This window comes from Tamandua tetradactyla, chromosome 25 (assembly GCF_023851605.1).
Source record: "Tamandua tetradactyla isolate mTamTet1 chromosome 25, mTamTet1.pri, whole genome shotgun sequence".
Lineage (NCBI taxonomy): Eukaryota > Metazoa > Chordata > Mammalia > Pilosa > Myrmecophagidae > Tamandua > Tamandua tetradactyla.
Window position 1 is genome coordinate 42,444,068 of NC_135351.1, and position 17,173 is coordinate 42,461,240.

The following is a 17,173-nucleotide window of genomic DNA, read 5'->3' on the forward strand; positions in this document are numbered from 1 at the left end:
AAACGAAGTGAATACCTGCATGCTTTTTCTCACTGGCGTGATTGTCCTTTCACCTTCTGGGGACAAAATAAATACAGTCAGAAAAGAATGTTCCATTGAACCACAGCTTTGCCAAATGCAAATTTCAGTTTCAAATGCACTATATACAAGGCTCACAATGCCCTGTGCCCTAAATCAATGGCGAGCAAGTGTAGTGTCTCCACTAAAAGAGTAAACCCTACACTGACACTGCATACAGGAAGGACTTGAAGGGAAAACCTACAGCGTTCGTGGTAATATTTTCTAAGATTTAAGGTTATTATAGCAAGACATCTTTCTCTTTTGACACAATTGTCCTGGTTCCAATTCCCTAAATAGTAAACAGTGGCAAACAGTGACTTTTGATTGAACCTATAGGCTTTCACATTTAAAGCAATATATTTCCTTTTTAGGAAATTTATACTACTGCAAAATGCAGAGTTCCTCCAAATGACTGGGCACAATGGAGACTTGACAACTTCCTAACCGTTAGATTTAAAATGAACACTCAACTCCCATAAAATAATCGACTATCAAGGTAGTACCCAGAAGATTATGAGAACCTCAGTGTTAAGTTATATCAATTATAATGAAAGCTGAGATGCTTCCTTGATAAACAATGTGGCAGTGTCTATCCAAACAAGAAAGCACTCACCCTTTGGCTCAGAAATTCCATGGGTAGAAATTTATCCTTACTGAAACACTTACACAAATGCATAAACATATAAGTAAGGACTGTTTAAATAAATTGTGGCTCAACTATGAAGCTTAGCCATTTTGAAAAATGAAAGACACCTGTAAGTGCTAATACAGAAATTCATTCAGAAGATAGTAACATTAAGGGAAAAAAAAGCCCATTGCACTATAGTATGCATTCTACAATCACAGTTGTGAAAAAAAAAGAAACAAATGATAAACAGAACATTCTGCAAAAATGACAAGCAATGTTTAATCTTAGTTAAAAATGCAGGTGTGGAATCAGAGTCAGGGGAAGGGGAGAGAAAGGGAGAGAAGGGATTTCTACTTTTCACCTTATGACTTTTGATAATTTTTGTTTTTTTAATTCTTTAAAACAAGCATGTTTTACTTTCCTAATAAAATATTGGCTGATAAACAGTGTCACCATGGAAATCTGCATATTTCCAAACCCAAACTCAAAATATTAGTCTTATTATTTCTATGTCAAATTTGCCCCATAATATAGAATTTGACTGTGGATGATGATGATGAGAGTAGGTGCACTTAAAAAAGGGAAAGACCATGGAAATCCCCACGGAAACAATGAGTCTTTGGGTTGAGAATTCAATAGCCCCAGATTTCCATAGCAAGGGGTTCTGTAATCAAAAGTTCTGGCAATGCTGAGAAGCACAATAGCTTTTTAGAGTACTTATCAGAAAAAAACTAAAGAACAAGTATATTAACTTCAGTTTGCAAAAAAAAAAAAAGAAGAAAAGTTGTTTTAAGAATGGATTCTATTTTTTATCCTGACAGTCCTTTTCCTATGCCCCATCTATATGAAATGAGGCAAAGATTGACTGATAGGAGATGACCTCACAATCTTTCAATGCATATCACTTGTGTAGTCAATTCTAGCAACCTCACTGACAAGAAGGCTACATGGTGTCAACCCCACAGTGGCTGAAGTTTTTGATAAATTAACTAAATATCTAAGGTTCAGTAGCCACAACTTCTGTCCAACTCTTAGAAGTAAATATGGCTCTCTAAAATTGTAGTATGCCATGTTGCCAATTTAAGACACAAACGTTTGAGTCTTTCTTTAATTAGGACTCAGAGCTCAGATTGGACGATTTCTAAATTACATTTTAGAGTTTAGGCTGATGGTGGATGATAGCCACATCTATGGCTGCTTGGTTACAGAGTGCCATGGCCATCATCTTAGCTCTGACTTCATTGTGCCCTGTGCAACAGGTATTGGCACACTTATTTCCAGGTGAAGATGATGCTTCAGGAGGCTGAATCAGAATTCTTATCCAGGTTGGGTAGACCACCAAGCCTTGGAGGGTTTACCCTTAAGCTCCCATGTATCACAACTTAAGGCATCATCAGTAATACTTCCCCCTAAATTTTATCACTTAACTTCAATATTTGAAATGTCCGACATTTTAACAGTCCAGAGAGGAAATATGTGGGATTTTCATGGTTGCAGTACAGAAAATGGGTCCAAAAACGCCAGTGCTTATAAATTAAACAAATTCATAATTTAAATAATGTTCAGAATCTGTATTAAGGTATTAATAAAATACATAATGAGAGAAGATGTTTGTTACACGAGAACCTGATACATTTTCATGACCCCTACTTGTTTTCCTTTGCCCTTTAAAAGCCATTATTAAGGAGAAAATTAGACCTTCAGAGAATCTCTAATCTTGCTTAAAACACAAACTTGAAGTTAAATAAGCTCATGCAATTTTATGAAAAACAGGGCTTGAATAATAGATTTAATAAATTATTGAATAGATCATAATGTTTTCCATTAGCAATGCTGTAGAACTTTAGTAATTCAGACGGATTAAACTTCTGCAGTTTGCCGTAATAAATTAAAAAGCATTACACTCTAAAATATACATACACAATTCTGATTCACTAAGGACATATCATAAAATAGATGCACCAAATAAAATCCAAATAAAGACAACAATATTTTTCTATTACAGAATAGAACAGAAGATGAAGGAAAGTGATTTATATAAAATTGATAAGCAGATATCTAATGGTCAGAACAAAAATCATCCAAAACATTGAGTTAACTGTTACTGGATTTAATTTATAGAAAAAGGGGATAAACAGAAAAGAAATGTGCCATGTGTCCAGTATTTTAAAGTAATAAAAATCAATTTTGCTAAGGTTAACATTGAATCATTTTATATTACAATAGTACTTATTGTGCAGAACTTTTTTTTTCAATTCAAATCTTTGATGCCAGTAAAAATCACATTCACTCAATAATGCAAATAGCTTCTGTCAGGAAAAATGTCTTCTTTCTAAATTCCGAAGTCATGTCTATCCAAGATGTCTGGCCATTTTATCACGAGGCCCGACGACTGATGCCGTGAGCCGGTCCTGGAATTTTCTGGAAACCCTCCTGCCTTGGCATCAAAGCTGAAAGTCCCTCCTGCCAGGTCAGTCCTCTGAACTGCACAACCTCACTCCTCACGCCAGGGACGGCGTCATTCCCAGAAGGTGGAAATCATTTGTGCGATGCCCTGTTTGCGTTAGAGTTCACACTTTCCTAAGGGTAGAGCATTGTTTCCAGTGCCATCCTTGGGGAGACTTCGGCTAAGCTTACCCCTCACATCCCTTTCTTTCTTGGAGTATCTGAAGCATATGGAGAAAGGGGAGTGAGTGGAAAGATGAATGATGGGTCCTTTGGAGGTCGGACGGATCACATTCACACACCACTCAAAAGTGGATTTTTATTCATCTCTCATTGGCAAAGGCTTATTCCTGCAAGCTGAAAAAAAATCTGTGATGTTTGTGCATATCACAGATGGATCTCTGTGCAGAATGTGTCTTTCTCCTTAAAATCAAGCAGGATTGGGGAGTGATTGAAAGTTCTGTGCTTTTCAAGTCATCCTCAGGAAAGTATATTCACTTGAAAAATTACAAGACTTTCCAAGCTTAATCCAAAATTTGTAGATACATTCGTCTCTTTCTGTAGATGATACTTTATTCAGCCACCCAGCTTCCAACAGTGGCACAAATTCTCCAGCTTGTCTTTTATTGCTTAAGTGTGTGAAAATGCCTATCAATGGGGAGATATTTTCATATGTATATTAGAGGAGGAAGCCTACATTAAATGGGTCACCGAGTCTAGGAGAATACTTTCTGTGAACATCATAATATTATGACAATCCATCTAATATACCATTGTATAGATCTGCAATTTTAGTTTAATTTTTCCACATAGATCTACCGATATCTATAAAGATTTATAAGGCAGTGGTTAATTACAGCTATGTTACTCCCTATGATTGTGTAGAGTCAACTCATTCTTCATATTCTCTAATGGTAGGTTAAAGTACATTCCACAGGGTTCCCAATCAATTGATACGTGAAAACATGCACTAGAAGAGCAATTCTCCTATGAAAAGAAAACAGCTAGTTGTTCTTTTATTTGCTGAGATTTCTTTTTATGGTAACCAAAGAAAGTCGTGTTTGGCACCCATTGCCAACAAAGAAAGTGTTATCCCAAACACCATCTCACATTCAGATTTAAAATCTTCCCCAGTGGTTCTGAGTGCTGCTGAAGGAGGGAGGTAGTTTCCTGGGTGAGAAAACCCACTGGATGTGACCTTGGGGTTTTCGGTGGGTGCTGTTGGAGCACAGGAGTCCCACAGGCGGTCGAGGTGGCCTTGCTTGGTAGGTCATCACGTTTTCTGAAGCATCACGTTGAGAGAGATACTTACTCTCCATGGAGAGAGTTGGGACTGGCAGCCAGGTGCGCTTGTGCCACCGAGGAAAAAAAGGCTATGTGTCCTGGCATATCAATTGGGATCCTTTGCTTAGAAAAATGCCATCTTGGGAAAAACCTTACCTCAGGAGATTTCTTGAGTGGCAACCAAGGTCAAGCGAGCATTAAATGATAGCATCCTAAATGGTCGTAGAATAAAATGGCGGGCAACAAACACTGCTACTCTATCACTTTCAAAATGTTAGGGGCAGGACTCGTTTTAAAGGTAAAATGTTTCGGAAGTTTTTTTTTTCTTTGTGGATTTGGTACTTATGAGCAAAACACGTAGGCCTTATGATGGCGATTATTCAACAAAATTTTAGAGGTGATTTCCTCATATGTGTTTTTGAAATGCCGCAATCACTTAGAAAGTATGCTGAGACAGGCATGGGTGGCTGTGACTGCCGAGGCCTCAGAAGCAGGGCCCATCATGGCAAAGAGGACACACGGACACCAGGCGAGGGAAATAAGGACCTGCCAAAAAATGTAACTGGTGCCGGAGTCCAACTGAATACAGACTTATTTCATAGGGTGATCAAAAAAATGCACCTTCCTAAGAGCCAGACTCATTATGGACACTTCTCTTCTTAGTGCAGATTCCTGTAACAACCTCCATTCTCCCTGAAATGCACAAGTCCCGAATATGAGAATAACGTATATTTCATAAAGTGCTACGTAATTGAGAACTTTAAGAGAAAAGTAAAAATATTGTGTTGATTGCCCTCTAATTTGAACTACATCAAAATCTAACTTGATATTTAAAACCAAATGAAAAACCAAACTATAAATTTCTATTTTGGCTACTATGTAAACATCATGATAGATATTTGAATAATTTGCATATTTAGTCAAGATATTTATGACTTATTTTGACTCTAGGATATCACTTTTACCATAATTTCACTTTTCTAGTGAAGTGTTTTACCATTATATAGCAAAAATTATTAGGATTTATTGAGTGGAATTTCACATTAGAATTAATTTGCCAGAAAAAATTATTTTAACTGAGAGTACAGCTGAGGTGGCTATAATTAAAACTTGTCTATTATGAAAAATAAAACAAAACAAAACAGAATCTTCACAATACTTTTCTTCTAAATAGACTCCATATTGTTTCCTCATAGATTTGATGAAAAAGCCAGTTTTGCTCATGGGTGTGTAGCAGGCAAAAACTGTATTTCAAGTTAAATGTAGAAGTAACAGAGTAAAATAACATGTTTTCTTTATTAACCTGTTATCCTCATATCAAAAACTGCATCACACTGTCTTTGCTTTCCAAGATTCCTTTTCTCTCCACAGGAACTCATGCACAACTTCTAGGAATCTAAAAGACAAACAAGAAGATTTTAAAAGTGAAGATGCTTACAATGAATTTTATAGGCAAGATTATTCTTCACCCACAAAAACAGCCTTCCCTTAACAGAAGACAATGTGGAACTGGCTATCTCGGGGGATCTTTTCTTTATTTAAGAAAAAAAGTCCTTTCTTTTAACATAGTTTAAATATTTTGAGTAAATACGTGTATTAACTGAGAGTTGCTTGTAACTGCAAAAAAGCAAAGGCCATCACAAAATAATGCAAGAGTTAAAGCAATGTATTAGAATGACAAATTACAGCATTGGAGTCCTTGAGCCAAAAGCCCACAAAACTTCTTCTAGTGTATCATCATCTAAACTCCAAAGAATGGAATTTCAGACACCTCACAGTAAATGACTTTCAACAGTTAATTTACTTCAGCAAGGTTATGCTCTGTGCTAGAAGTAATTCCTAAAATAAAATCCTAAACCAACCAAAGCAAATCCCTGTGACTTCCCAGAATCTGGTAAGCAACGAAGAAAGGGACATTCTCACACCTAGAATTAGGTATTTATCCAAGCCTGACCCAGAGAAATTCATGAAAGATCTGACAAGCTACTTACGCCAATGGATTAATTAATCAACCATCTTAAGATGGTTTATCTCCTAGTAAAAAAGATTCATGTAAAAATATTACTCTGCTACCCATGGTTGGTTATTGCATATTTTGTTATCTATCTATAAAAAGCATGGCTCATTTTTCCAGACATTGTTACCAAAGCCTTCCCAGAAAGGACTAAGAGCATGGAAGACAAGGCTTTCTCCAGGACCACTTCTTGTGAGCACGCAAAAGGCTCCAGTTTCCCCTGCTTTGTGCACATGGCCACTGCAGTATCTCAAGACAGCCTGTGCACATTGAGATATGAATCATTTTAAGCAAGGAGCCCACTCGGTTCCTCAAAAGACACAAAAGGTGCAAAAATAGCTTCTGCCATTGAAGCAAGTGCCACGTCAGCACGCAGATGAGGGTGGGTGGCCAGAGAGAGTCGTGGCTGCAAAGGGCAAATCATACGCGAGAGGTGGATTTATTTTCTCCTTTAACTTTGCCCTTCTTGCCTCCAAACAATCATTTGCTGGCATTCAGAATGACATCTGACCAGCTCGATTCCCAAATCAAAGCTTCCTCTGAGCCAAACAACATGATCGATTAAACACCAAAGGAAGGGCAGCGGCATCCTAAAAGAAATCACGCGTCTCTCTACGATTCCTGACCACATCCATGTTTTCAAAAAATGCAGATATCATCTCTTTAGAAAAAACAATCAAGTAAAAAAATGCTTAAAACACACACAGGCGTACACCTGTAACCTGACAATAAAACCTAAGCTAAAGTAAAGCATGGCGTTCCTCTCGGAAAATAAGAATAAATCACTGAGCTCTGTTTTGTACTCTGAGCAAAATTCACCCAAGACATAAGTGGGCAGCGATTCCGTCGCCAGAGCTATTTATAAGCAGTGACTTGCAGCATTCAGAGACTATCTGTGCCCGCCAGTACAGACAGTGCCAGTTCAGACAGTGACACCCTGAAGCTGAGCTGCAGCTCTCAGGCACCCGCCACCCTCACAGCCAGGAATCACCCTTCCTACAAGTGACCTCAGGGCCTAGGGACCAGCCATGGCAGGGGCGTGGCTCCCGGTTCCGGGGATGCTTTCCCCACTTTTTTCCTGGAACCATCGGAAATGGGACACACACACCTCAGGACATGAACCTGTGTCTGGCATTTTAGATGACAGAAGAGCTCTCTTTCGCTCCGGATAAGAGGTTCTGGAAAGTGGTTCTGTTGCATAACTTAAAATTCACGAGCTCTTAATGCTTGGCTTGCCATCGAAGGACAAAAAAGTAATGGTAATGAGGCTGTGCTTGCATTGTACCTTGCAAAAAATCCCAGATAACTGGTGTGATCATGCAAAGATCCAGAAGGTACGTAACAAGAATGCTATGACACACATTTCAGCGGTTTTGCAAATCATTTTGTTGCAAATTGGAATCAGTAATGGCTTCAAAGAAGGAACCATTGTTACTATTAGAATAAAGACATCGAGAAAACCATCTCAGAAAAGTGTTTCTGCACTAATTTTCACTGAGATTGTTGGACCTCAGTTTCGAATCAAAATAAAAGGAAAAAAATCTCTTCTCAAACAGCATTTCTTGAGACTAGAGCATGGCAACCCATGCTTACATTTCCCCAAAAATCAACGCTTCACACAGCACACTTTTTAAACAGTGGAGTGAAAGAAAGAGACAAAATTTTCATTCTTCTACGTTTCCTTTTAAGTTATTAGATTCACAAGAAATCACCATGCAAACGAAACCTTGATATTTCATAAAACTAACAAGTTTTCCGAAAACAGTGGCAACAGATCTTGCTAAATATCCCCAGGTCATTTAAAATCTAATCCTAATTATGAGGTGAAAATTATGTTTCACTTTATTTTACTAACCAAGTACAGACCAAAGTTCCTGTCTGCCAACAGATTCCTGCGACAGACCCTTGGTTACGTTTTTTTTTTTATCCTCTAACTCTTACTTCCAGTAAATACTCGGGAAGTTTTTTAGTATAATTGTCTCTATCCCAGTGTTTTTTGTTTTGTTTCGTTTTGCCTTTCTACTATTAAAAAAAACATCCTTGGCATTAGATATTTATTCTTGGACACTTATAGGTAACTGCCACTAAGGTAACCAAGGGTCAATTGGACTAATTAAAGATCGATGATAGACAGATAATAAATTAGATAGGGAGATGATAGATAGATAGATAGATAGATAAATAGATGATAGATAGATAGATAAAGTGATAGACAAACAGCTTTTAAATATCCCTTTTGGGGAAGAGTCTTTATTAGTTCCAGTCCAAAATCAACATGTTTTGAAAAAGCCCTGGCTTTTCTTGAATCTGGCGCTTGGATACATCCTGCAGGAGGGCACATTCCACTGGTTCCCCTCTGATGCAACTTAAGTACCTCCCATCACTTCTGCTTTTTCTGAGTTTAAATAACCATGCATCATAATTCTAGCTGCAGAACTGATTTGATAAATCCATTACACTCTAGAAGAGAGTTGACTGACACAATTAAAAACAGTAATTACTTGCATTAACTCTATGGAAAGTTGGCAAATAGGACTTGGGAACAAGATCCGACCATTATTTCTCACTAAGAGGGGGACGTCCTCTGGAGCCTCCTTTACAGCGGGAAGGAGAAGAGGGTAGAAACCGAGGCTGCAGACAGGAGAAGGTGAGGGAAAGGGAACTGCACAGCATTCTTAGAGAAGCACCTTCCCCTCCTCAAAAACAAAAACCAAACCAAAAAAGCTGGCTCTAAGGGGGCCCCACTCTTCCAACTTGGAGTCTCAGAGCAGCCCACTCAGGGAGGTGAGGGTAGTAGAGAAAGCAGGCACAGCCAAGAAGGGTACACACCACACACACACACACCACATTCATGTGTACACAAGCACACACAAAACACACATATACACCACACAACCACATGCACGTGCAAATACAACATACCACATATAGACCCAACCACACACACATATACCATATACATGTGCACACAAACACATAAAACACAGATATATACACACCACACAATGAGATCCATGTGTACACAGACATGCCACATACAGACACAACCACACACACACCACATACATGTGCACACAAGCACATAAAACACATACATATATATGCCACACAAACAGATACATATGCACACAAACACAGCATACCACACCTTAGCACAGCCACACACATACCACACACACTACACACACACACACACACACACTTTGAGCACCATGCCAGAAGCAGTTTCAATATGAAGGCTAAGGGCTGGATAACGTTTAGAAACTAAAGGGAGAGAAGAAGGTCAAAATGACACATGCCGAGAAGAAACAGGTGGCGGTTTTGCAATATGGCGACTCATTACCGGGATATCAAAGTAGAAAGTCTGAGACGTGGAGACGGTGCTAGAGAGGGACCCGCGGTTTTCACCAGAGGAGGCTGGGGGCAAACGGCGTCAGAGTTAGGCTGCTCTGCAGGTTTGTGTGGGGCTTGGGTCTAGAAACCGTCTGCGAAAGGACCCGGATCTGCTTCCAGGTGGAGGTCAGGGCTGGGGCTCAGAAAGGAAACAAAACATGGTGCAAATTAACACTACTTAAAAAAACCAAACGGTTACATGTGGGTTCGTAGCTGTAACTTCAGCCTGCGTAACTAGGGTTTTGAGCTATTTTATGACACTTTGGGGCTTTTACCGAGAGCCCACCATGCGCCAGCAAATGGGCTATGGTTATAAAATACAAAAAAAATAAAAGGCAGGCATTGAGCTCTCTGCATTCCAAGACCTCAGAGCCTAGGAGAGCGACGTCAGGGAACAAATAAGGGGCTGGGACATAAATATAAAAAAATTGTCAAGGAACCACAAAAGAAGGAATGGTCAATTTTACTGAGAAAATTAGGAAAGGCTTTATAGAAGCAATATTTTTCCAAAAAGTATTAGTATGCTAATAGGCAAAAGTGCACGGCTCTCAATGTTAGATTTAGAGATGAATATATTTGTCAGATAAAATAAATAAACAAGTCTCCGCCATCCTGGTTTCTTGAAGTTTATACACTTTATTTTAGGTGGATTTTTGTTTTATGGGGATGGTTGGGGAATGTGTTGTAATTAATACAACCTCATGGTTAGGTAAAGACCACAGAAAAAATTACTTCGGTTTTTACATCTGCTAATGATTATTTTCCAAAGTACATCAGCCTGCTCCTTGAGTTAATTACAGAATATAGAACATCATTTAATCTTCCTTTGATGATTTTGGGCAGATAATGCCCTCTGGTCCCAACTTTGCCTCTCAGTGGTGACTGCCTGGTGCAGTTCCCCCCACATGGGTCTCTAAATACATGTCAGCATTCAGACGACCAGATTTTCCAAAAGCAGAGTTAGGACTGATGTTCATTTTCTTGACCACATTTTTGGCATCCAATCATTCATGCGTCTGACTAATATCTTTTAGGAACAAATATGCAACTACAAACTTCGATCACCGTTTAAGTTTTTAACTTGTTAAACTTTTAGTACTGCCAAAGAATTTAGAGGTCATTGAAGCCATCAGCCGAGTAGCAGCTGAAAAGCCTGAGAATTAGAGAAGTCACAGGAACTGCTAAGCGCCCACACCTAACTATGATGAACCTGAACCGTGGCCTTGATCTTTGAACTCTTAAGTCAACACTTCTTCCGCTATCTTTATTACATCTTCTTATTGATAGTGTGTGGATCTGATCCTATCGCGGACTGACTGAATGTGTAAAGGAATGAAAAAATGAAGCATAAATGACATTTAGCTTTGAGGCAGTTGTTTATGAGTTGTATTTTCAAGTTAATGAATAAAAGAAACAGAAAGAACAACAGCTAAAAACTAATGCTCTGTTGAATGGGTTATAAGGTTTAAAGAAAATAAAAATAAATTCAATAAATAATTATCTTTTCCTAAATGAATAAATGGTAGTTCTGCCATTGGTGGTCACTCAGTGGGGGTAGGCGTTTGGCTCCTAAACGTTGTGTTTTCTTAAAGGAGCTATGGGTTTCCTGCCCCAGGCAAGGCTCTCCTGGCAGACGGTATGTTTCTGCAGAAGGGTAGGCTGTCTGGGCATTTTAGATAACTCACGTAGTTTTTTAACCATTCGTGACACATCTTCCCAGTTTTCTTTCCCTTCAAGGCCTTCTCCTCTCTCCCTTCATGTTGGTAACGGCAGGTAAAAAACTAATTTTTGCCAAGCAGTCTTGAGCATTTTCCCCTTAACTAAACATTTGGAGAAATGGGGATAAAACTGAAGCGGGCCTCTGTGGAGCCAGTCCTGCCCTGGCCTGGCTCTCTCAGACCTTGTCTTCGCCACACTTGCTTCCTGTCCAGTGGCTGCAGGGGCCTATCGACCCCGCCTTCTCATCTTCCTTTCACTCCTGGCAGTGCCAAGACCAGAATACAGAAAGCCAGTGTCACCTTTAGATTACGTAAGCAAAGGGAGAAGAGAAACCAAATCCTAAAATGTGCAGTGTATTCGGAAGTATGGCTAAGGCAGCCTGGCCTGGAGGAGAGACCGCCGGGGGGCCCCCCACAGAGAAGCCCAGCCAGAGCTTGGAGTGCAGTCCATGGTTTATGCTACAGCTGATCTGCAGATGTGAGCGCAGCCTGGCCTCTGTCTCCGGCACCAGGTGCACACACCTAAACACACTCAGAAAGACTTCGCCGTGGGGCCTGTGGCCATCCTGCCACCTAACCAAGGGACCCTCTCCACCTCTGAGGAGGGAGCAGCTGGAGGACTCCACTGCTGCTCCCTTAAAGCTTCTCCCAGGTGTGGGGCACTGAGGCTGCCCCGTGTGCCATGGTAGGCGCATAAGGCCTCCATCAGCCTGGAGCAGACACGGATTCCACAACGTCCAGGGATGTGAGGCAAGCTGGGCAAGTGAGCTGCCAAACCCAACCTTAGACAGAGGCGGGAGCAGCCCCCAGCAAGTACCCCAAATATCAGTCATAGTCAGAGTTCAAGACCAGCCAGGTAAGACGGGGCAGAGGGAGTGCTCCGAATGGAAGCCAGGCTTCACCCAAATGGGGAACAGGTGCTTGGCTGAGCACTCACAGGCCCCCAGCTGGTCTGACAAACTCTGAAGGCCACTTAACGTTTTCAGCCTTGGACTATGTCAGATGCCTGCAGAGAGGAGGGTTAGAAAAATACTTGAATGTTGCAAGCAGGTATTTATAAGATCTTAGTAGAAAAAGTCTGCCTGACGTGGCACAATGGAGGCACAGAAACAAGAGATTGTTTGGGAAAACCTCATGGAGGAGATGGCGGCTTAGATCTTGACTAAGGCTCAACTTTGGCAGGTGGCGTGCAGAGGACAGGTCCTGCATGTCAGCACACTGCGGAGACGGGCGCAGGAAGCTGGGGAACAGTCAGTGTAATGGGAACATTAGGGCTAACAAGGAGGCAATGGCAAGTGGTAAAGGTGAGGACAGGTGGCTAAGGTGGTAGCAGGTCGCAAACATAGTGGCAGGTGGCTAAGGTGGTGGCAGGTGGTAGGGTGGCAAGTGGTAGGATGGCGGCAGGTGCTTAAGGGGGTAGTAAGTGGCAAAGGGTGGTAGGTTGCTAAGCTGGTGGCAGGTGACTCACGTGGTAAATGTGGTAAAGGTGGTGGCAGGTGACTTAGGTGGTAGCAGGGGGTAAACATGAGAGCAGGTAGCTAAGGTGGTGGCAGGTTGCTAAGGTGGTGGCAGGTGACTCAGGTGGTAAATGTGGTAAAGGTGGTGGCAGGTGACTCAGGTGGTAAATGTGGTAAAGGTGGTGGCGGGTGACTCAGGTGGTAAAGTTCTTAAAGGTGGTGGCGGGTGACTCAGGTGGTGGCAGGTGGTAAAGGGACTTTATCTGGTAGGCAACACGAGCCACCAGAGGCTCTGAGAAGTGCCTGCACAAGCACAAAACGCTTTAGTGAGCTCAACCTGATAACTCATCTCTTTCCACCCCTGTTTGGGTGAACTTCTGGAAATGTGCAGCTTGACAAAGAATTTGGTTTGAGGGGAAAAGACAGAAATGATAGATAAATAATGGAATAAACTTGTGGAAAGGTGGGAAAGAAGAGAAAGCTCAAAAATCATAGATAAGAAAGTATTCACTTCTGGGAAAAGGATGGAAACTCTTCTGCTTTAGACAGATTGCAAAGAAGAAATAATGAAGCAAGATAACCTTTTAGATGGCGAGAAAAGAAGCTGGGGTTTCTGGAAGATTGCTCCCTTCGTTCAGAAGAGTAGGAGACCAGGTCACCTGCTAGGGTGAGGGAGGCGCACTGGGCCTGAGGGGCCTGGGGCGTTTAAGTAGCCACGTGCCCTGAGTAATTAATGCATTTTACAGTCTTGGGAAAGACAGGATTTCCTATTAGGCCATTTCAAGAGTATTTTGCATCAGAATATATGCAAATCTTATCTAAATTGATAAATATATCCAAATAATTTGATAATATATCCAAAAATCATATTTTATTTTCAATAAAATTCTGGGGACAATGAACCATAAGCCATTATCTATGAATAAGTAATTTAAGTTATTAAAAAAAAAACTCTATCAACGGTTTCTTACTCTTTCATAAAAAGTGCAGCTGCAAATATGGTAACCGGCTTACACTAATTTAGAACGTTATGGAGTTTTAGCAGTACGAGTTACTGGTCAGTATCTGGGACACTGATTCGTTGTGTGATTGGGCTAGCTGCGTGAATCCAACCGCCCTTGGAGCGCTCTGAAAGCATTTGGACCTACTGCTGCAGCAGGGGATGGCTGGCTGAGAGGGCTCCTGTAGGCTGAGGATGGATGAATGAATGCGAGGGAATGAATGAATGAGACAAACGATGGGCTTGCACACCCCATCTGGGTGAATCCAGCCTCTGGGGGAGACATTCTCCTCGCGTGACGACTACAGCCTCATAAACCCTTGGCCCTGGGGGGTGGAGGGCTCGTGGCCAGTCGACCACCAAGTCCTGAGATGAAGGAAACTGAAGCCAGAATCAGAAAAGTAGAGCATCCTAAAACCTATAAACTGGATTCACCGTAGACTGGCAGGCACATTTCCAGCCATCACAAGGCAAGATTCTCTTGTGAATGCTGAGTGCGACAGAAGTTAGATCCACTTATACTGGAAATGTAGAGAAAAGCAAAGATTACGGAAATGTCTATTTTACCACATTATAAACTTAAAGTTTTGAGTATGTTGGCTTTTGTCAAGTATCCCATCACAGTACTGGAACTACATTAAGTGTCTACTATTTAGACTGCATCTCTTTCCCTAAGATGTAGATAATGAAAAATTAATTTAACTCAGTCCCTTCAATTTCTCCCCGTTCTTACTGATCTGAGCGGTTACTGCAATTGCTAAAGCCTGAGAGATGCGAGGCTGCTTGCGCGTGTGCTGAGGCCAGACACCTCCACGGGAAGGCCGTGGGAGATAGGGGGCTGGGGGTGCAGGTGGCTCCCGGAACAGAGACTGATGCCTGCGAAGGCCACACAGCCACAGTTTCTGCCCCATCCCACGGGGAGTATGAGAGCTGCCAGGCTGCCCGTGTGCCGGCCCTGGGGGCACAGCATGTCCTCCCCAGCAGCTGGGGGGGGGGGGTGCCCTCCCTTGGGAGTCTGGGAGTGCAGGTGCCCGCTAGCTGCCCACGTGCCCGTCCACTGGCCTGCAGGAAGGGCCAGCCTCCAAAGGCCTGGGTTCTAACCAGGGGTCAGCACTGAGCACCACGGGACATGGGACTTCTCATGCCAAGGGAAGTGTGATGTCTGATACCACCCACCCCTCATGGAGAATAAATGCTCCGATGTGCCGAGCATGGTGAGGGCATACCCATGAGTCCCCCGCCCCTGCGGTGGTCGCTGTGGCTAGGCACTGCTCTCAGAACTCAGCCTGCGCCCGGTAACCCCATCCCCAGTGGAGCCAGCCAGGAGCATTAGCCCCCTGCCTCGAGGTCAAAGGTCCCCTCCAGCCCACCTGGTCCCACCCTCGCCCTGGATGGGGTGGACGCCATCGTGCAGCCCCAGCCCCGCAGGAGAGAGGAGCGCCTGATGGGCTCCCCTACTTAAAATCTTCTCATGACTGGTTATTTAATGTATTCTGACAAAGTACAGAAAATTGCTGGAAAGAAGGAGAAAAGGTGCAATGAAGAGAATACTGGATTTTGAACCAGGAAATCCATACTCTGTGCTAATACTAATGTTTGGTAACCTTTTCAAACCTTCTTTTTTCACTCATAAAATGGAAACAATCACTCGCTGCATGTCTGGTTGCTGAAACCAGGGTGTCCAGCAGAATAGGTACAAGACCAAGGGAGATCCTGTGAGGAAGAGAAAGGAATAGTCAAAAACACCCAACCTCATAATTCTATGTAACTACCTAGAGCAGAACCTTGCAACAGCCATGCCGTGCCTCATCCTTCAGGCATTTGGAAATACTAATTGAGGGTCTGAATATTCACTTTTTAAGATGTCCTTAGTGATTGAGCCGATTTGGGGCAGTTGTGCTGGTTTGAAACTGTCGTGTACCCCAGAAAAGCCATGCCCTTTAATCCTCATTCAGGATTGCTGGGTGGGATCTTTTTTATCATTTCCATGGAGATGTGACCCACCCAATTGTGGGTAGGACCTTTTGATTAGATGGTTTCCATGGAGATGTGTCTCCACCCATTCAAGGTGGGGTTGCTTACTGGAGCCCTTTAAGACGGAACCATTTTGGGGAAAGCTTTAGAGCCGTGAGAGCTATAAGAGCTCGGAAGCCACCAGAACCAACAGAGCCCACGCAGCCAAAGACCTCTGGAGATCAAAAAGGAAAACACCTCCGAGGAAGCTTCATGAACAAGAAGTCAGGAGAGAAAGCTAGCAGACGTCGCCATGTGCCCTCCCAGATGAGAGAGAAAGCCCCGACATCACTGGCCCTTTCTTTGGAGTTAAAGTAATCTCTTGGTGCCTTAATTTGGACGTTTTCATGGCCTTAGAACTGTAAACTTGCAACTTAATAAATTCCCTCCCTAAAAGCCATTCCATTTCTGGTTGATTGCATTCTGCAGCTTAACAAACTAAAACAGCAGTTTTAATAATTTATCAAAAGAAACAGATGATGATCTTATGCCACTGTTTTTCGCCAACTCAGTAATTACCAAAATAATCATTGCTTGCTACTAAGGGGAAGACAAGGTATCGACTCTAGTTTACTTGGCAATTAAAAGGAGCTGTGGGCTTTACAAGTTTATAACTGTCTATTTAAAATGAAGACATCTGAGGGTTGGGCTGGGTCCCCCATAAAGAGCTGTTGGAGCCCAGCAGCTGTGACCGTGACCTCATTTGGAAACAGGGTCCTGGTGGATGGAAAGGGTTAGGCTGGGGCGCAGGCCCCCTGCAGCAGGGTGGGCCGTTAGTCCAGTGGGACCGCTGTCCTTCCAAGAAGAGATGTGGACAGGTGGACCCACACTAAAGCCGTGGGCCAGGGCACTGAGGTCGAAGGACTGCTGGGCACCACCCGAAGCCAGAGGAGGCCAGAGAGGCTTCGCCTCTAACAGGTTTCAGAGAGCAGGCCCAGCCGGCACCTCAAGTTTGAACTTCCTGCCTTCAGAACTGTGGAGCCATAAATTTCTGTAGTTTCAAACCACCCAGTTTTTGGTACATTGTCAGGGAAAACCTAGGAAACTAAGACACGACACATGGGAGAAAATGACCCGTTCTCAGTAGCAGGAAAATTACATTTTCACTGAACAAGATTTATAGACATTTTGATATTTTGAGCCCATTACACGTCTCTGGTT

General features: G+C 42.3%; 1 protein-coding gene across 5 annotated transcripts in view; it reads right to left on the minus strand.

Moving 5' to 3' along the window:
* The window catches only part of HIVEP2 (HIVEP zinc finger 2), a 174,770-nt gene that overhangs the window by 25,802 nt on the left and 131,795 nt on the right, over window positions 1-17,173 (minus strand). For 4 of the 5 annotated variants that reach the window (XM_077143348.1, XM_077143344.1, XM_077143346.1 and 1 more), the window contains 2 exons: window positions 5,721-5,813; window positions 16-56 (listed from right to left, as the gene is read on the minus strand). The gene's annotated coding sequence lies outside the window, so the exon portion shown is untranslated. The remainder of the gene's footprint in view (window positions 1-15; window positions 57-5,720; window positions 5,814-17,173) is intronic. The other variant, XM_077143349.1, reaches the window with a different exon arrangement.